This window comes from Saccostrea cucullata, unplaced genomic scaffold, assembly GCF_032062105.1.
Source record: "Saccostrea cucullata isolate Sc308-1 unplaced genomic scaffold, CSIRO_AGI_Scuc_v1 ctg6155, whole genome shotgun sequence".
NCBI classification, from domain to species: Eukaryota; Metazoa; Mollusca; class Bivalvia; order Ostreida; family Ostreidae; genus Saccostrea; species Saccostrea cuccullata.
In genome coordinates this window covers 1-22,505 of record NW_026929050.1, presented here as the reverse complement: position 1 = coordinate 22,505, position 22,505 = coordinate 1, and positions in this window count along the sequence as shown.

Sequence of the window (22,505 nt, the reverse complement as noted above, 5' to 3'; positions counted from 1 at the left end):
ACACACCAATGTCGGGTCATTTGGGGGTCAAAAAGACCTACCATAAGGCATTGGCTCACTTCTTCTGGCCTAAGATGAGAAGGGATATAGTCGACTATTGTAGATCTTGTCATGTCTGCCAAGTAGTGGGAAAACCTAATCAAAAAATCCCTCTTGCTGCTTTAAAGCCCATCCCTGCTTTTGATGAACCATTTACCAAGGTCATTATAGACTGTGTGGGTCCCTTACCTAAAACCAAAGCTGGTAATCAGTACCTGTTGACAATAATGTGTGCGTCGACACGCTTCCCTGAAGCAATTCCACTGCGAAACATAAAATCAAGAACCATTGTCAATGCTTTGACCAAGTTTTTCACCAATTTTGGTTTGCCCCAGTCAGTACAGTCTGATCAAGGTTCCAATTTCACGTCCCAGGTCTTTAAACAGGTAATGCAGGAGTTAGGGGTTAAGCATCATACATCCAGTGCATACCATCCAGAGTCCCAGGGGGCTCTTGAGAGGTTTCATCAAACCTTGAAAACTATGATTCGAACCTATTGTTTGTCGAATGAGAAAGAGTGGGACCAGGGAATCCCCTTTCTTTTATTTGCTGTTAGGGATGCAAAACAAGAATCCTTGGGTTTTAGTCCCTTTGAACTTGTATATGGTCACACTGTGAGAGGACCATTGAAATTGCTAAAAGAGAAGTGGTTGGTTGAAGAGAGTGAGACAAATCTATTAGATTATGTAGCAAAGTTCAAAGAGAGGCTCAGTCAGACTTGGACGCTAGCCAGAGAGAATCTAAAGGTAAGTTCCAGGTCAGCCTTTACGTGCTAAATACTTTGGCCCATTTGAAGTTGAACGCAAGGTCAATGACTTAAATTACATTATTAAGACACCAGGTCGACGCAAGAGCAAACAGCTCTGTCACATCAACATGATCAAACAGTATCATAACCGAACTGACATAGATCACTCTAAAGTAGAATCAGTCGCTGCTTCAAGCACTGAAGTTAAGTCTACCCCGGAACAAGACCAACTTGCACATGAGTATGATCAGTCTACTCCTAAGTTGAAAAACTCTGATGTTTTGTCAGACTTAGAGTCTAAACTTAACCACTTGCAAGAGAATGAGAAAGAAGAGCTTATGTCTCTTATACAAGAATTTTCACATTTATTCCCGGATGTTCCTAAAAAGACCAATCTTGTATATCATGATATAGATGTTGGGGATGCATCTCCCATTAAACAACATCCTTACAGGATGAACCCTGTAAAACAAGAGCACTGTAATGCGGAGCTGGCTTACATGTTAGAACATGACATAATTGAGTACAGTAACAGCCCTTGGAGCTCCCCTTGTCTCCTTGTTCCCAAGCCAGATGGGTCGTTCAGATTCTGTACAGATTTCCGCAAGGTCAACACAATTACCAAAACTGACTCTTACCCGATTCCCAGAATTGAAGACTGCATCGATAAAATTGGTCATGCCAAATACGTAAGTAAATTCGATCTATTGAAAGGGTATTGGCAGGTCCCACTGACCAAGAGAGCGAAAGAGATTTCAGCCTTCGTTACCCCAAAAGGTTTCTACCAATATAAGGTGATGCCTTTTGGGTTAAAAAATGCCCCTGCAACCTTTCAAAGGATGATCAATCATTTACTTAGTGATGTAGATGCAAGTGAGGCATACATTGATGATGTGATAGTGTATAGTAACACTTTTCAACAACATTTGTCACATATTAGGGCATTGTTTGTGAAACTTTCAGAGGCAAATTTGACTGTAAGCCTTACAAAAACTGAATTTTGTCATGCTGTTGTTGAATATTTAGGCCATGTTGTTGGCAACGGCCATGTAAGACCAGTTTTTGCTAAAGTTGAGGCAATTGTAAATTTTCCTGCACCTCAATGTAAGAAAGAACTGATGAGATTCTTGGGAATGGCGGGGTACTATAGAAAATTTTGCCCTAACTTTTCGACCATTGCTAACCCATTGACCTGTCTCTTGAAAAAGAATAGCAAATTTATTTGGGATGAATCATGCCAACAGGCCTTCCAACAAATCAAAACAATTCTCATGGTCTCTCCAGTTCTTTATTCACCAGATTTTGATAAAGAATTTTTGTTGCAAATTGATCTTAGTGTTGTGGATCGTGAGGCAGTTTTGTTACAAGAAGATGAAAATTATGTTTGTCATCCAGTTGCTTATTTTTCCAAAAAGTTTTCCAAATGTCAAAAAAATTATTCAACTGTAGAAAAAGAGTGTTTGTCCATGTTATTAGCATTGCAACATTTTGATGTGTATGTGAATTCATCTGTACATCCAGTTGTTGTTTTCACTGACCACAATCCACTCACATTTGTTCACAAAATGAAAAACAAAAATCAAAGGCTAATGAGATGGAGTTTGGAATTACAAGAGAAAAATATTGTCATAAAACATATTAAAGGAAAAGAAAATTTAATTGCAGATGCTTTGTCAAGAGTACATGTTGATTAAAATGTTATTTTATTGAAATGTATGTAAATTTTGTGAAATAATGTTGTTTCATTGTAATTGTAAAAGTTTTCATTATACTCAAACTTTTCTTTAAGGGGGGAGGTGTTACGATCCTCTAATGTTATGAAAATAGACATTGCGTCAGCTGTAGTAGTTATTTTTATTGTGTGACGTCACATGGTTTTCCGGAAGCTGAAGAACATCTGCACGAGCTCGCGATCGTCTGCGAGGATACGGGATTGGAGAGACTTGGCAATGGACTGATGGTATATCGTACTTTGTAATTCGGCCCAGGGTGTTTATAATCCTATTTCGTGTGTGTGTGTTGGGGGGGGGGAGTCGAATTTCTTTCAGTACCATTTTTTCCACGGAGGGTGTGTATGACTCATGAATTTATAATAGTTTACAATTAATTTTTATCAGAAATGATTTTTACAACAAGAATATTGCTCTTTTATGTGATTTATATCTAATCTATTTTCCGTTTTCCGTTCCGTTCCGCTTTCCGTTCCGCGTTTTAGCAACACCCGGTCATGTTTTGCTAGAAAATTGCACAGCAAATACAATCTCATCTCCTGCAGACTTGTATTACATGTTTCCTCTGCCATTTGTACAAGCTGTTGTCCAACTTTTCTTTATTCTTAGAGTCTTTTGAGAAGCACTGGGCATGTTTAAAGTAGATAGGAGTGAATTCACACGTGTTTAACCAAATCCTCCGTTAATCATTCCTGAAATTTCAAAAATATGACATGTGTAACAAGTCAACATGGGAAGTGGATATGTGACACGGTTACCCTTGCTTATTTTCCACGGTGTAGTACCTAAACGGCTGCTATCGGAACAAAACCGCGTTCAATGTTGCTATTCGAAAATTGTACGGCTGCTAGCAGAAATAAATATGTTGAAAACTCTTAGAACAAGTTGTAAAACAGTGAAATTATGACCCCAAATCAAGATAGTCTCTGAAAAGTCCGGGTGCACGGAACAAGTAAGGTATTTCTATAGATGTTGTCATGTGTAATTTGCAGAATAGCCCTCTAATAATTTAGAATTAGTAAAATTTCCGAAGCCTGTACCAAATCTTAAGTCAATAAATACACAGTTTTCATGCTTTTTTATATCATCTATTATTCAGATTGTGGGTATTTTGGTATTTGAAGATGCGTCAATCTATAATAATACTGGAAATAATTTTAAAAAATTGAATAGTGTATTTTAAAAGAAATTTTTGGATAAAACACGATTTTTTAAAGTTACGGTTGCTATCAGGATCTTAGCATATATTGCACCGGTTAATAACTGAAAACATCGCATCGGCTGCTATTTGAAAATTTTCCTTATTAACAGAGATATGAAACAAACTTATGGCAGCAAATGTCTAAAATATACATTGTAAATATCACAATTTGCATGTGAAATAAGATGTCTATATATGTAGTTGACTTTTACCATCTTAACTCAGGGGTGTAACTTCGATTTTGAAAGGGGGGGGCAGAAAAATTCAAATTTAGTTTTAAAAAGGCTGACATGGAAAAAAAGGAAAATTGTCAAACTTCTTTCAGTATCATTTTTTTCTCACGCGCTACCGCCTACCCTTCTTTGACTATACTGCAATAAAAAAGGGGGACTTCAATGAAAATTTTCAATATAGTAAAAGTTATGCTTGGCAGAAAATCAACAGGCCTTTCAATGAACATTTTAGAAAGTAAAGGTTATGCTTGGAACAAAATGTGGAGGGGGCGCGTCTGTAACTCGAATTTATCGTATTTTTGCAAAGTAGGGCTGATCTTCGAAAAAAATTGCTAAACAAATAAAAAGAAAGCTTCACGAAATGACCCGTAAATCAATTTGAAATAGCATATAATATATATTTACAATCAATCACAATCATTTCTTTAAAACCTTTCTTAAGTTAGAGTTTTTGGGGATTTTTGTAGCCTACATGTATACTTAAATATGTATAATATCTAGTAAAGTTAAAGTATAAGCTTTGTCAAATATTTCTAATTCCATATTTCTTTTTCGAGGTACGGTGATGCATTGGTTCGTTGAACGACTAACATGCAATATTCAAAACATCACCGCCACCCCCCTCGCCCCATTAGGCTTTTAAGAGTTCTTTAAATGGTTCACCCTTTAAATTATATAGGTAAGAAAAGACAAGCCCCCCCCCCGCCACGAAAGAAAGCGTGGTTTTTGCATTAATGTTTCCCACTTCTTTTTACTGTCGAATTTCTTGTAAATTGACTTAATATATTTTCATTAAAATTTGTACTTGAGTAATTATCGACGTTGGACAGCAAAACTTTATAACTTTATGTGAGCTTTATTCATTTTTCAATTCATATTTTTTAAAAAATCAGATATAGAGATTGCTAATTTGTAGGTGTACAAACTCCACTACAACATACATAGTACATATAAATATACGATTAATTTGTCATTATATGATCGAAAGTAACATACACGACAAGTCAATCATTAAGAAAGAATATACGGTATATATATAGTTTTCTTAAGGAACTATAATTGCATAACATATGTAAATTGAAGATGTGATTTCATGAAATTTGAAAACTTAAACCTATTCAAATAGTAACCGGTGCCGTCGTCTAATAGTAGCCGTAACACAAGATTCTCTTAATAAAAACGCTCTAGCTTGTAAGAAACCCATGAAAGCGGACAATGATATAAAATAACCAATAATATTTACAAATACACAACGAACTGTCGATTCATTTTTATCAAATATCTAAAAGTTTTGACGCAATTTTAATATATTTCTTACGTGCATGTAAATGTGTCCAACGCTTTCGACAGTTTTCGTCTTATATATCAGCAATCCTTCAATTCATTAAAATTCTAAATATACATGCTAGTTTCAAAATGTATGTAACGTTCCGTAAGGGTGAAATACCAAGCGGCTAAACTTTAATTGAATTATTGACCATTTTGTTGAGCCAGCGAAGAAAAATACTTACAATTTCGTCCATTTTTTCCACTAGCAACCGCTCAATTTTCAGATAGCAGTAACGAACGCGCAATTTTTTCTGATAGCAACCGTTTAGGTACTACACCGTGTTTTCTGTAAGGGTGTGTGTGTGTGTATGTCCACTTGTAAGGGTGTGCATGTTTGAGAATAGAGTTATTTTAACGATGATATATCGATATGGAGATAACTAAAGTATTCAAAGTTTAGTCCATAAAACAATACCAAATAGCAGAGCAAGCCTCCAAAACACCCGAGGTGAGATCAGGTCCTTTGCTTTTAAACTATGTATTGAAATGCAGATAACCTCCAGCTAGATTTATATACAGTGGCGTAGCATCGATTTTGAAAGTGGTGGGCCAGCCAGAGAAATTTTTTTTTTTTACTTACCTGAAAAAGTTCACAAGCAAAAAAAAAAAAAAAAAAAAAGGGAAGTTGCCCAAAGTCGAAAATCCGATTTCGTGGGGGGAGGGGGGGGGGGGGGGGTAGTAGTTAAACTTTTTTTTTTAGTGTCAACTACTTTCAGTACCAATTCTAATACTACCTTTTCAGTACATCAATAAAAATGGGGGGGCCAACCAAGCTTTCAATTCCCATTTCCTATAGTATAAGTACGGTTGGGAAAAAAGTGGGGGGCCAGGCCCCCCTACCCCCCCCCCCCCCCTGTTGCTACGTCCATGATATATATACATATCATCTCTTTCTGCCATTTGAAGTCTGGTGTTTGCTTCCTGTTGCCACTTTGTTTACAAATCCACAGTCTGAAAATTTGCACTTGAAAAGCAGTGCATGCGCAAGGTCAAATTTTGTGTTCCCCAAAACAGTTTTACAAATACCATTTTGATTTAATAAAAAGAGTCCAGCGCACTCTGCATGTATATTTATTTAAAATTTACGAGCTAAACAACTTTATCAAGAACGAAAGGGTTATCTCCCATGCTGTGTCAGTGATGTGTTTGAAAACTGTATTAACTATATTAAGATTGATTGTTCCAAGATTTAAATGTTCCCCCCCTTTTCCTTGCATATTTTTCCTTCCTGGCATGATACATGTAGTCCTCGAGGGAGTTCCTCTTCCGCTTCATTGCAAGGTTCACGTTCCTGTTACATGGTGCCTGGTCCCTGACACTCCTTCCCTGATCCTTTTGACTCTCAGGAGCACACGTCTCCGCAATTTCCTGCACTGTTAGGACAGTCTAGTTGGCCTCTGGGACGGATGTTCTGACCTCTCTATTTAGCCTTTGTGGTCTGTGGTTCAATGTATAATCTGGATATTTAATCAATATTGTATAGAATTTCAAAATTCATGAACATCACCAGGAATCTATTTCCATATGCCACATATAAAGCTATAGGGAAAGAGGAGTGTTGGTCTCCATTAAAAGATATTTTAAAGTTTCAACTTAATCATGATTTCTATATCCATATTATTGTATATGCTTACCAACAATTCCTCATGCACATGGTTAAATAACAGTTGTTTTCTTCAGTCTTCGATTTCACTCTGCTAATAAACATTAACGCGGTTTTTTTATTGATATAAAAACTGAACAGGCCTAGGAGACTTCAAGTAACAAATAAAAGTGCGTAATTCATTTTTCGTGCATGCGTTTTAGTATTCTTTGAGGATCCCGAGGTCTTTTCACTGCAATCTTCGTCTGCAAACAAATAAAGTTGTCTTTTTATTTGTACACAGTCCATACCAGCTGTATTAACAAATTTTAAAATATTTTTATTATTATATTCTGTCTTTATACGTCAAACCTCTCATAGCAACCACCTGTATATAGTGTTTTATGTGACCATTTGATTTCTTCCCCAGAATTTTTCAAATATCCCCCCCCCCCTTACTTATCGACTAAAATGCTTGGTTTTCTTCATCCAACATTTGAAGAACAATGTCTGCAAAAATGTTTGTTACATTTTGGAATCTATAAAGAAATTTTACAAATATAGTGGCTGTTCGCACAGAACTGCTTAGATCATCTGCAAGAATCCCCAGTTTTACAACATGTCTGCCCCCTTTCCACTGATTCCTTTTCTCGTCTTCCTAAACTGTATGTCTTTTCTTCTGTAACGACATGAATATCCCAATCGTGACAGTCCTAATTATGATCGAATTCTAGTTAGTCATTTACTGACTTACCACTCTTTCAAAGGCATGTTAAATCTGTTCAGATTCTAGGCATATTACTTCTTCCTTTACCTAATCCTGAAATTTTCTTACTAAAGTCTTTTACAAAGCTGCCAAAAAACTTAGGGCCTCCGTCGTGGTGCAGTGTTTAGAGCGTATTCGATGTAAAAAGTCCATCCTTAAGTCGCGGGTTCGAATCCCAATGTGGGACGTGCTGAGCGGTCATTTAGATGAGACCGTATAAATTAAGGTTTCCTTTTATAGTTGATGCTGGCACGAAAAAGATCCTCTCTGTTTAATGGCCCCGAGAGCTATGTATAGGACTAAATTTGAAGCTTACAATATTGTACAATCAATCAATCAACTAACAAACCTTCGTTTCCAAGCAAACACGAACAAAGTTAAAAACATTTTAAAAGCGCCAACTGGATATACTGAGGGCTATATAATACGTAAACCGATTACTAGACTAACCCGGTAAAACTTGAAAAGATGGTTTTGGTTGTAGCATTTCGTATCGTTTATCATGTCCGGTTAATTGTGATGAAGTTTTTTGAGTAGCAGTGACATTGCATCGTTTTTTAAAGTGGGAGGGGGTCTAAAAATTTACTTACCTGAAAAAAGTTGACAAGCAAGAAGAAAAGGGAACTCGAAAATCATATTTCGTGGTTGGGGGGGGGGGGGGGGGGGGCTTTTTTTAACACCAACTTTCAGTATAAAATTTTTTGCAAATTACTTCATAACCCTTATATAACTTTCCTTTAGCCAAAAGTTTGGGGAACCAGCCTTTCATTGATTATTTTCAATAGTAAAAGTTAGGTTGAAGAAAAAAGAGTGGGGTTGGGCCTGCCCCCCCCTCCCCCCACCCCTGTTGCTGAGTAGGGACCAAACTTGAAGCTCTGTAGGAACTAAACAGAAAATAGGCGAGGTCCTCTCTATCCGCGAGAAAACCTGACGGCGGTTAATACGAACCGGACACCTTACAAGGATACTTGGAAAGTTTTTCTTCGATACTTAAGAGACAATAGCTATGAACACAATATTAATGAATTACACCTTTTTGGACACACAAGAGAGGTAATGATATCCAAAAGAAAAGATCTTAAATCTCAGGGTATGGGAAATAGAAAAGGAAAAGCTGAGCCACTTTCGACCTGCAAATTTCAACGCCCTATTCGGACTAATTAGTTGGGTACAGGTAAGAAAAAACACTGGAACTTTCTTTTAAAAAATCAATGAAATGGTCCTTATCTCAAACTCGAACGCAGATAGTTAGCCAACAAAGTCGAATGACTTATTTAATCGCTCAAAGTAGTTTATAATGCAAACTGAGGATGGGATGGGGTAAAATAAGTGTTCCTGTATTTCTCCATTTTTATTAGAACATCCACAGACACTGCTACATGCATGTACATCAACAATGCCATGCACTTTGGTGAGACACGAACAACAGATTCAACATGGACAGAATACCTTGAAGTGACTGAAGGGCAAGAAAAACAAGGCATGGAAATGAGCATCGAGTTAGACAAAGGAAGAGGAGGTTGAGTCTGAACTTCAGTCGTAAATGAGCAGATTTTAAGAGCGGAAAAATACATTAAATTTCATAATATAAATCAATTTATTAAAAAGGATTTGAACAATGTTTCATTCAACATATGGGGTCAAATGAAAATTTGAAGTTTTAGTATTGAGTGCTAAATATGAGTTGAAGGGAGAAAATAAAAATCAAATATGATTTATAATATTACAAGATTTTCCTAGACACCATTAATGTGTTGTATATTTTGCTTTCTTTCAGTAAATTACCTCCAAATGTTTCTTAGCTCATCTGAGCTGAAAACTCAAGTGAGCTTTTCTGATCACCCAGTTTTGTATGTCTGTTCATCTGTAACCTCTTTAGATTTTCAATTTTTTCTCAAGAACACTGGGACAATTTCCACCAAACTTGGTACATGTACAAAGCATTCTTGGGTAAAGGTAAATTTGAATAGTTAAATGAAGGACCAACTCCCCTTTCAAGAGGAGATAATCAAGAAAATACGAAAAATAATGAGGTCATTAAAAAATCTTCTTGTCAAGAACCACTGGGTAAGGAAAACTGAAACTTATCTGTAAACACTCTGGGATAGTGTAGATTCTTAATTGTTGAAATCATGACCCCAGGGGTACATGTAGAACAGGGCCTCAATAAGGAATCAAATTTTAACATTGAAACTTACATAAACTTCTTCTTCACTAGAACCACGGGGCCAAAATACCTGAAACTTATTTGAAAGTATTCTGTAGTAGTGTAGAATCTATATTTTCTAAAATTTTCTAAATCATGACCCCTGGGCATAGGAATTGGCCACAGTAGGTAGAACAAGGAGGAATATCTTGTGAAGATTTACTCAGGTGGCCGTTGTGGTTCATGGGCCGCTTTTTAACAATTTAAAATGTAAGATTATTTAATAATGATACTGTCTTTTTTTCCTGTTAAAGTATAATATGTATATGATACATTTGGTAGTTTTCACAATAATGAATTTGAAGGAACTTAATTGATGATTGAGGAGGACAAGGAAAGGGGGGATTCGGTCGTAAATGACCAGATTTTCAGAACGGGAAATATATTACATTTCATAATATAAACCTATGAAATAAAAAAATTGAACATTTCATTGAACATACCTTCCACAACAAAGCACTCTCCTCAAAAAATTCCTGAATCTCTTCATTTTCTGAAAGGTCAAAATGAAAGTTGAATGTTTTAAATCTGAAGTGCTAAATTTGAGCTTAAAGGTAAAATGAAAAATCAAATAATAATTTTTAATGTTACAAGATGAAAATATAACATGTTTCAAGTTGTGGACATCATTCCAACGGAAAAGGATCGGGTTTTTTTTTCATGAAACTGTTGGGACTTTTGATTTTCCTAGACACCAATTAATGTATCGTATATTTTGCTTTCTTTCAGTGAAATAGCTTCAAATTTCAGCTCACTTGAGCTCAAGTGAGCTTTTCTTATCACCCAATGTCGTCTGTCTATCAATCTTTAAACTTTTCACATTTTCAACTTCTCAAGAACTACTGTATACATGGTAACGACGCAGGATTTTCAAATATGGGCGAGTTTTGCTCGTCAACAAATTTCTAAGTTGGAGTTTTTTTGGACTGGGGCGGACCTGGGAAATATGCTCGATCCGTGCTTGAAGGGTATGTTAAGTTTTACATGTGAAGGATGGCAGGAAGTAAATACAAGGTGATGGTGGGTATTTGATTTCTCTCAGGATAAATCTGATATGAATTTACGACCCTCCTTAATTTTAAGGATATTTTAAAAAAAGAAGTTCTGATCCGCTCTTTTCCACAATAGATTTGACAGATGGGTGTAGATTATTAAGAATAATATGAAATTCTTGTAAATCTTCATTTGATGTGTTCCAGAAAATAAAACAATCGTCTAAATATCGCCACCAGTGAAAGCGTACGTATTGGGGAAACGGATTTCCAAATGTTCTTCTTTTCTTCTAAAAACCCGACAACTAGGGTGGCATAGGTTGGGGGGAACTTTTGTGCCTATTGCTGTTCCTTTCATATTTAGAAAATATCAAACACAAAATGATTATTTTCAAACAACCTCCTTCCAGCATAGAGTCTTTGGAAAATCTTTAATTCGACTGTGATATTGATCGATCCAATAGCTATTACTCCCAGTTCAAGTGTATGCGTTATATGTTGGTGGAAATAAACTCCGAAAGGGCTGCACCAGAGTTCTTACTTATTCTACTAACAAAATACTAGATATACATGTGAGGTGTTTTCCATAAACTTTATTCAGATTTCACATGCTTAGTAATCGTAAATATAGTTAAATGTCTACCTTTATTTTCGGTAAAAAGACTCGAAATCGCAAAAAGAAGGTATGGTGGTGGTTCCAATTAGCAGATCTAAATTACAGACATTTTTAATGAAACTGAAATCAAATAAGCATTTCTTATTTCATAAAACATTAGTAACGGATTAATAGACCAAAACTTGATATTTATTAGTGCTTGAAAAGAAATAGGCTGTGGGGAAGACTGTTTAGATAGTTTTTATTAGCTCTACTGGTCAGAGACCAGAAGAGCTTATGCGATAGTAATGCGTCCGTCGTCCGTGCGTCTGTCTGTAAACAATTTTTCAAAATGCTACTCCTCCTACAGTTTTGGTCTGATTTCAATATAACTTGGCACACAAGTAGACTACACTAAGATACATAATTCTGTGTATCGGTTTTTGATTTCGATGAACGGTGTTGCCGTGGTTACTAAAAATAGAAATTTCTGTGAAATTCTTTCAAAATAATACTCCTCCTACAGTTTTGGTCTGATTTCAGTATAACTTGGCACACAAGTAGACTACACTAAGATACATAATTCTCTTTATCGGTTTTTGATTTCGATGAACGGTGTTGACGTGGTTACTAAAAATAGAAATTTCTGTGAAATTCTTTCAAAATGCTACTCCTCCTACAGTTTTGGTCTGATTTCAATATAACTTGGCACACAAGTAGACTACACTAAGATACATAATTCTGTATATCGGTTTTTGATTTCGATGAACGGTGTTGACGTGGTTACTAAAAATAGAAATTTTTGTGAAATTCTTTCAAAATGCTACTCCTCCTACAGTTTTGGTCTGATTTCAGTATAACTTGGCACACAAGTAGACTACACTAAGATACATAATTCTGTGTATTGGTTTTTGATTTTGATGAATGGTGTTGCTGTTGTTACTAAAAATAGAAATTTTTGTGAAATTCTTTCAAAATGCTACTCCTCCTACAGTTTTAGTCTGATTTCAATATAACTTGGCACACAAGTAGGTTACACTAAGGTACTTAATTCTGTATATTGGTTTTTGATTTCGATGAACGGTGTTGCTGTTGTTACTAAAAATAGAAATTTCTGTGAAATTCTTTATGTTACACCTCCTCCAGTTTTGGTCTTATTTCAATATAACTTGGCACACAAGTAGACTACACTAAGGTACATAATTCTGTATATCAGTTTTTCACTTCAATGAATGGTGTTGCCATGGTTACTAAAAATAGAAATTTCTGTTAAATGCTCTCAAAATGCTACTCCAAATACAGTTTTAGTCTGATTAAAATATGATGTGGCATGCTAGTACACTATACTAAGAACATAAAGAGACTTAATTAAGGATCATTATTCTATGTATTGCTGTTGAAAAGTTTCAATTTCCAACTGCTTAAGTACTTTTCTCTTCCTTGGCTATAAGTACAAACCAGTAGAGCTTCAGTCTCGACAGAGACTTCTGGTTGTACATTCAAGCTAGTTTAGATATTTACGTTTATTTTCTTCAAAGGTTGTAGTTTCTCAATCTCGGGATCCGGATCTCATCTGCGTCGGCTACTTGTATTACTCGTTATCTATCTGACTGATAGCTTTTCTAAAGGAATACCTCAGCAGGTGCGCATGTTTTATCTGGCATACTACAATCTGATGCACGGTCTGAAATAAATTTTTTAAAAAAATTGAAATTCTCTCCCATGGAATACTTCTGTTGGAGAAGTGTTACATGTAATCTGGCTTTGAGAACTGGTTGGATTTGGAATGTTCAGGTTCTGTCAATTTTAAGTCAACTTGGATACCCAAGTATGAAGAAGAGGGGTAAGTGAAGCGTTCTTCTCGGGAGAAAGTGTTGAATAATTTAATATATCCAAGGCAGGTTATCTTAACCTATTATCATATACCGATTAAACAATAAAATTATTGTAAACTTCATAAGATTGTAACAGGTGATATCTGTCAGAGGACGACGATTTTTCAGTAAACCTCCTTTCTAATGCTCTCAGTATGATCACTGTGGACATTTCACTGTAATTCTGGGTTTTCAGTTTTGACGCTGTTGTCCTTCATGAATCGCCGTACCTGGTCTGTTATTCTTCTTCAAGTTTTTCGATTGTCATCATCATTCCATGTACAAATTCTTTGCAATTTCCCAAAGAAAATTAATATAACTTGTAATATCAGCAATGATAAGAGACTAGCTGCATTTATGAACAGATAGCTCCTAAATATCACAAGTAACAGCTTTTTAAAAAGCTTGCCTGACTAATGCCATCAATATAGATCCTATAAGCAGGATGAGTTATAAACGTTTACATTGGGGGAGGGGGGGGGGGGTAATTTCACAAGAGTGAATTAAATGAAGATGTTGCACAAAACATCATGCATTCATTTTAAGTTGTATGATACTTATCAGAGCAATAGAAAAAGAACACATTTATATAAAACGTATATATTGTTTGTATTTCAAATAAAAAATGAAATCGTGTACACGTCCCGCTGTAGATTCGAACCCGCAACGTAAAGATGAACACCTCACTCTGCGAATCTAAAAATCATGAAAATGGTTTTAGAGGATGAAGTAAATAAGGGAAAACACTAAATGTAATTGATTAATGCTAGAAAGCATGGCTACATGTAAAGGTTACATAAATTAGATTAAACTGCATACAGCATAGGCTTTGAGAAAGAGAGCTGAAAATATATTAACTACAAGAAATTGGGAATCGTAACGGTTATGACTGACATGAAGGATATGTTTACTAGTTTCTTGGTATGCCAGAGCATCAAAAATTGTTGGAAACGTGGGATAAATAATTAAGGTCCTATATGCTTCAATGATCCAACAATCTTGACGGCGATATATGAATGGCGACAGGTGCGGATTAAGGAAGTTTTTCCCAGGGATTGGGGGTCCACATCAAAAATATTTGTACTAGCAAAAAAATAATAAACTTTCTCCATCCTGAAATGTGAGGACACTTTCATAAGTCTATACTCTGTGGAGGAAACCCCCTGAAGGGGGTGGGGGCGGGGGGTGGTGTGATCAGATGTTTATTTGGCCAGTACATCCTCTTAAGAGGTTTTTGTTCGTTTCGTTTTTATTACTTTAAATGATGTAATTTCTAACTCACTTCACAATATCACCGATATGTTTTTTTTCCAAAGGTCGACCAGGATTTCGACAAAAAAGAACAGACTTTATATAATTGATGCAGTTTTCATTTCCATTCAATAGAATAGTCCAGGAAAAGGGCGCAAAAACTTACACGTGACATTTTGGCGCGAAATGATTGTGTCACCCCTTACATAGAAGACAAATGGACTAGTCCAGTAGTATAGAAACGCAGAAAAAAGGTCAAACGGACATGCCTGTATAAGAACTCGCATGAAATAAATAGCTGCTAGCAAAAAACTAAAGGATATAAATACATCAATTTATTGTATCAACAATATGGTTATTTTTCTGCTAACTGTTGTTGCTGAAACGCACACATAAAACAAAATCCGATGATATTCAGCATGCACAAAATTTGCTGGCTAACTGTGACCTCTTAGCTCCGCACCTAGGAAATACTGATACTTAGTAGTGTCTGACGCCGTGACGTCAGGCAATTAGAAATTCCTCAACGTAAACTTCCAAATGGCTGCGTTTGCTCTTATTTATACCCCACGCAACAAGTTGCGTAAGGCATAATATGTTTGACCCGTCAGTAAGTCAGACCTGTCTTATTTTTTTGTCAGCGCAACTCCTCATACACTGCTGCATAGAAAAAAAAATTGGTTGAACTTTGCACATATTTAGGACACAATGTGCATATTACCAGGAAATCCCTATTCCTGTATTGTTTCCGGGAATTTCGGTACTTTCCAACTTCGATTTTTAGCCATATCTTGAATATAAATATGACAAGTCTGGCAGCGAAACTGCTTTTTAACTGCTGCACAGAATTTGGTCAAACTTTGCAGATATTTAGTACACAGTGTGTAGATGTGCATATTAGCAGGAATATTTTCTGGGAAATTCCGCACTTTTAATTTAACTTATATTTGTCACCATATCCTAAATATAGAAATAAAAAGTTTGTCAGCGGAATTCCTCATAAACCGCTGCACAGAGGATACAATATGTAGATGTGCATCAAGAAATTCCGATTCCTTTATTTTTTCGGCACTTTGAGTTTTGGGGAAGCAGGGTAAGTGAGCTTGTTCACCTTTACTTTCAATATTCAAACGCTTGTTGTGGACATTTATATCTGGATAAAAGGGAGTTGAATTTAAAAAAAAAACGCAAATAGGGCCAAATGAAGGGAAATAATTAAACGAAAAAGTGCTTATAATCAGATAAATGTATTTCATCACTTTTGTTACCATATCGGCGGCGCGTCCATATCATCCCAATATCGCAAAAGTCTTTTCTCCCGGCATTAAAAAAAATCACGAGAAAGAATTTTTTTTTTTTAAATTTAAGCTTTATCGCTTATAGTAAAATGCTAACCGATTTTTTCATATTTTAATATTTGACTGCCGTCACGAGAAAAGGGCCCTTAAGGTCAAATTTTCAGAAATTGACTTTTTGGTAAATTTTGATAGCTGGACTCTTTCTGAATGCAAATATACATAAATTTTGAAAATATCTCACTTTTTCAGCATTTTATGAGCATTTTAGTGAGGTGTACCAAAAACAAGTTTGACGTTACTCAATTAAAAACGTAGTGACGTTGCCTGCGTCTTATTCAATTTTTAAAAATTCTTAAAGTTACATGTTATTTAAATAACCTCAATCGTTATGAAAAACTATTCAATTTCTTCTTTCAAGCGACTGGTATGCAACTGTTCCAGGGATTTCGTATGTTATTACTATTTTCATACTATTTTTTAGAGAAGATCTAGTAATTTCGTGAAGGGGGGATGTGGGTTTAAACAGAATCTAGGAACGTTTATAACATAATTAGTAGGTAAATATTTGTTAAAATCTATACACATTATTCTTTTTATATAAAATAATCTAATTCAATTTATAAAATGTATAAAGCACATGTAAGACTTAAAGATTAAAAGAGAGAGAGAGAGAGAGAGAGAGAATATCCCATGCAGAAGGACACCGCGCGCAAATCGGGGCACCCCCTCGCAAAAAGCACATCGATCCCGATATCAAAAAAAAAAATTCTTATGAGTCAGTATTCACTCACCAACACACACACACGTAACTTTATTCCTTATAACTGTTACGATAGGAAAAAATTATCATGTATATTTTTGTATCACAAAAAAATTTAAATGAGAAATAAATTCAGATACGCCAAGATATGTACACTTGTTTTTAAAAACGTTTATTACGTTCATAAAAATTCATGAATTAAAAGAGATATACATTCGCTACTTCCATCCAAGCGGATTTTAAAATTTTTACCTTTTTGAATATTTTATTAAATATGTTTAAAGCTCTAACTTTCCATTGTTTATAAAATTCATTTTCTTCGCCCGTCATAGTTTTGGACTAGAAACATAGTAAAGAGGCAAGTAAAGGATTGTGTGATGATTGGTTTATATACCGTACCTTAGTAAATCACAATTAAAATCAGTTACAAATATTTCTGCACGTTAACTTTTTTTTTTAAATTCTGAAGCACCTATACCGTTTCACTTGAACACAACATTTGTATATTTCCTACAAGGACCGCTACTACGATCTCCAAAAAAATAGTTTTATGTATATTGTATAATTTAATCAAAGGGATGGTGAATTGTACTGTTCTGGTCTCTTTTTATATATTCATGATAAAAGGTGCTTGAGTTTTCCATTAAAATCTTGACAAAATCTATTTGAAACTGAAACTGGATGAATAATGGACTTTTACGAGAAGCACTGACTTCTACAGTTGACGTTTACTTGGACATTTAAACTTGTATCATATACGGAAGTACAGAATTGATAATGCATAAGAAAACCTTTCTTGTGGTCATAGGTATGGTGTTAGGGGCACTAACTTGTGAAGACCGGGAGTTGAGGGTAGGGTCGTTGTCGTTTTCTTCAAGAACAACTTATATGTGCATTGAAATAACCCGTTATTTCCGTTTAATTTAATGTTGAGCTAAATATTTATATCAAAGGAGCTACCGTAGCCCTAGAAAAGTAAGCGTCAACTGTAAGCAGTCTTAAAAGTCCACTAGTATATTTTTACAGAACGGCTGGCCAGTAAGAACCATTTCAGTGTGTGTGTGGGGTGGGGGGGGGGGGAGCTAATTTTTTTCACTTTCAACCACCGAAATAATATTCCTTGTGCTGTTCTGTTCTTTTTTATACATTCACACAAAACGGTGCTTGAATTTTCTGTGCGTAATACATTTCCATTTAAATCTTGACAAAATTTATTTGAAACTGAAACTGGATTGCTAGTATATTTTTACGGAGTAGCATTTTGTGTGTGTGGGGGAGGGGGGGGGGGGGCAGATATTTTATTCACTTTCAAACACCAAATATTCCTTGTTTTTAGTAACCAGGGCAACACTGCTCATCGAAATCAGAAACCGATATAAAGAATTATGTATCTTAGTGTCGTCTACTTGTGTGCCAAGTTATATTGAAATCAGACTAAAACTGTAGGAAGAGTTGCATTTTGAAAGAATTTCACAGAAATTTCTATTTTTAGTAACAACAGCAACACCGCTCATCAAAATCAAAAACCATTTAACAAAATTATGTATCTTGGTATAGTCTACTTGTGTGTCAAGTTATACTGAAATCAGACCAAAACTGTAGGAGGAGTAGCATTTTGAAAGAATTTCACAGAAATTTCTATTTTTAGTAACCAGGGCAACACCGTTCATCGAAATCAAAAACCGATACACAGAATTATGTATCTTAGTGTAGTCTACTTGTGTGCCAAGTTATATTTAAATCAGACCAAGTAGCATTTTGAAAGAATTTCACAGAAATTTCTATTTTTAGAAACAACGGCAACACCGCTAATCGAAATCAAAAACTGATACACAGAATTATGTATCTTAGTGTAGTCTACTTGTGTGTCAAGTTATACTTGAAATCAGACTAAAACTGTAGGAGGAGTAGCATTTTGAAAGAATTTCACAGAAATTTCTATTTTTAGTAACCACGGCAACACCGTTCATCGAAATCAAAAACCGATACACAGAATTATGTATCTTAGTGTAACCTACTTGTGTGTCAAGTTATCTTGAAATCAGACCAAAACTGTAGGAGGAGTAGCATTTTGAAAGAATTTCACAGAAATTTCTACTTTTAGTCACCACGACAACACCGTTCATCGAAATCAAAAACTGATACACAGAATTATGTATCTTAGTGTAGTCTACTTGTATGCCAAGTTATATTGAAATCAGATTTAAACTGTAGGAGGAGTAGCATTTTGAAAAATTGTCAAAGAAATTTCTATTTTTACTATAAAGCCACGGCAACACCGTAATCAATTTACCTTACAAGACTACTCATCAAAAAAAAAAAATGGGGAGCGGGTGTCGATACTCGAATCCAATTTCGCCTTCGGTGGGGGGGGGGGGGGGGGGTCAATCTTAGTATCAAATTTTCTTAATCAAACATGATGTGCCAAGTTCTAGAGTGAAAATTTGAGATGCTAAAAAAAGTGTGTGTGTGTGTGTTTTGAGAAGGAACCGGACCTAGCATTTTGACTATAATGGCCAATATTTTTCTTTAAAAGCAGAAATATTTGTGTTTTTATTAATTCCTTTCATTAAAAACATGTTAGGATTATGATATAAAGTTTTGTCTCGATTTCAAAAACTTTAAGAAACTATAAGATTTTCGTATTTTGATACATGTATCTTGTGAAGATTTCAACGCAAAACGTGATTATTTATTTTATCATGATTTCACTAATCAGTGAAATATATTTCACGCTCATTAAAGTTTTTATAGATTTTTAACATTTTCAAAGAATTTCACAGAACCACCTGTCACTTATATTTTTTGCTCTATAATGTAGCCATATATCTGACATTAGCCAGAAATTCGTACGTCTTTTCGCTTAATCTCTTTTGGATTATATATCAAATATCACTATCGATGTAATATTGTTAATTTCTTCAAAATTGGGTATATTGCTTTTGGGAAAAGTTTACAGAACTGTATTTAATTTCTTAACATATTGCAGTACGTACAAGTTCGATAGGAATTTCATTCATTCATTTCATAGGAATAATTTAAGAAATTTGATACAATAGTAATTTTTACCATACGGTTCCTTTGAATGTATATATTTGATCATTTAAATTTAGTTTTTTTTAGAAAAATTTATAGCATCCTTACCTCCGTATATATTTTTTCCTTATTTTCCTTAGCAAATTCTCTTACTGTTATTTTATTAAAAAAAATTTTATGTAAACCCACTGACAATAGTTTAACTCTGTTTGATATGAAGAAACAAAATTAAGATTAAGTGAATTGAAAAATGCCATTTATTTACATTATAAATGACTGTATGAAAAACACAAAATATCATGCATATAAACATATAATGCAAATCAGAAAAATTGAGCAATTGAAAATATAATCAATTTTGTAATAATATCAAAGGTGGGGTATAAAAATTCGCCACATTATTGTGTTTACATAAACGCAATATTATAGAAAAAATATTTATTGTTGATGTAGAAGTTTTGGATCTCCCATGTGCCAGTGTCTATATTGAAATCAGTTTCTTACTAAAACTGTAGATTTTTTTTTTTATTTTGAGTAGCCCCCCCCCCTTTTTTTTTTTTTTTTTTTACACATTTTAAAATCGAATTTCACCGAAATTATCGGGGTACATCAGTTTTAACTATGGATTAAAATTAAAATGACTAGATACATTTTAAATTATGAATATATTTTTTCAGCGCTTATAAGAACGGTAACTACTATAGAATTGTGTATCTTAGTGTAGTCTCTCTCTGCTCTGCCAAAAGAATTATATGTATATGTATATGGACCTTTTGATATGAAGACTTCTAACATGAATTCAAATTAAAGCATTTGTTTGCTCAGAAAAAAATATGCAGTATCTTTAATTTTGCCATTTATATAGACATCGTTTTAATCCTGTCGGCAACCAATGTCGCGTATACCAACATCAAGTTAAATACTTAAAAAAAATCATGAATAAATTGACGTAGTAAATAGTAATAATATCATAAACCTATTAAAAATGTCCTACTTTTTTGCACTTTGAAATTCAATTATATTGAAATCAGACAAAAACTTCCGTGTTTACAATACCGACTTTGACGTCGTTTTCTGAGCATTTTGAAAGAATTTTCTTGACAGTCAAATGTTGGTCCATTTTTCATACACTAACCACGGCATTACAAGGAGCACACGATGGGTGTGACATCGAATGCTCATCAAAAATCTCTGATACATTTTACATGTTATTATGTTTTATGGACTTTCTAGTGTACTGTTCTCATCTTGTGTGTCCCTAGGTTATATTAGTTACTTATATGTCAGTTAAAATAAAACTGTTTTCCAAGGAGGATCCCTAGCATTTTGAAAAATGTGTTTACAGACAAATGACAGACCCGGAAGTACATTTACTAGTCCATTTCTACTGAAAAAGCAACTGACGGACGAAATTACTCGTTGGGAATATTAATGTATAAAGTTGAAAAATCATGTTTTTTTATTTTATTGAATTCTGTGATTTCAAAATGTCCAAGAGTTCAAGATAATAATCTGAGACTAAAAGAGGTATAATCTTGAAAAATGGAGAGATTCGGGGATAAAACGTTTGAACAGTGCCTTGCATCAAGTCTGTTGGATTTTTTGTAGAGGACGAAAATGGGAACAATGCATGCAGTGGTAAACTTCAACAGAAACTTATATAATTTTTGATAGCTTCTTTATTAAATGAAATAAATAAAGCTATGAACTATTAATAAAATTACATCAATTTATGGCTATGAAATGTATTTTAAGTTAATCCGGAGTGTTCATGGTTTAATTCCTTATCATTTACTTTCTAGAGACGAAACATTATACAAATAATCTTTTTATTTGGAAAAGAGACTACGGGCAGAGAAGGATTTATGAATTCGCACAAGTACTGTAAAATCACATATTTTCTTGAGGTCAAATTTTCGTGGTTTGAGTAAAAACTCTTGGTTCGTGGGGATTTGATTTTGTTGAGTAGTTATTTATGTAACATTTTAAATTTCGTTGTGGACATGAATTTGTTGGTCTCTTTATACCTCGAAAACAACGAAAATTAAATCCCCACGAAAATTTGTGATTTCACAGTAATACGTTGTTGGTAAGACAATGAAATGCATTTTTTTAATTAGTAAAAAGTTCTGAGAAGATTTCAAACCTGTTTACAATGTATGTAGCAACAGAAGATATATATTAGCTTCGCGGTTTATAAAGTGGAAACTGTCCCAAACCATTTTTAGGTCACCTGAGTAAACTCAGGTGACCTATTGCTATCCGTTTTAGTCTGTCGTCGTACGTCGTACGTTGTACGTCGTTCGTAAACTTTTGAACATTTTCAGCTTCTTCTCTGCAACCACTGAACCAATTTCAACCAAATTTGGTACAAAGCATCTATGGGTGAAGGGGAACGAAAATTATGAATTTCATGATCCCTGCCCCCCTGGGGCCTGAGGGGTGGGGCCAAAACCACTAAAATTAATGCAATCTTTAAAAATCTTCTTCTTTACTCCTGGACATCAAGCAGTCAAACTGTTTGCATGAGATTGTAATCAGCATTGAGTCCTCGACCAAAATTGTGAAATTCATGGCCCTGGGGTCAGGGGTTCTAGTGCTAGGGCGGGGCTAAATAAGTAGGTAGTGAAAATGCATTATTTCTTTGAAAATCTTCTTCTCTGCTCCTGGGTATTAAATAAACCAACTAAGTAGATAGTTATGATGAGCAAGAGTGCCTCTACCAAAATTGTGAAATTTATGGCCCCAGGGTCAGGGGTTCTGGTGTTAGGGCGGGGCTCTATTGATTATATACAGTGAAAATACATGATTCCTTTGAAAATCTTCTTCTCTGCCCCTGGGTATTAAATAAACTAACTAAGTGCA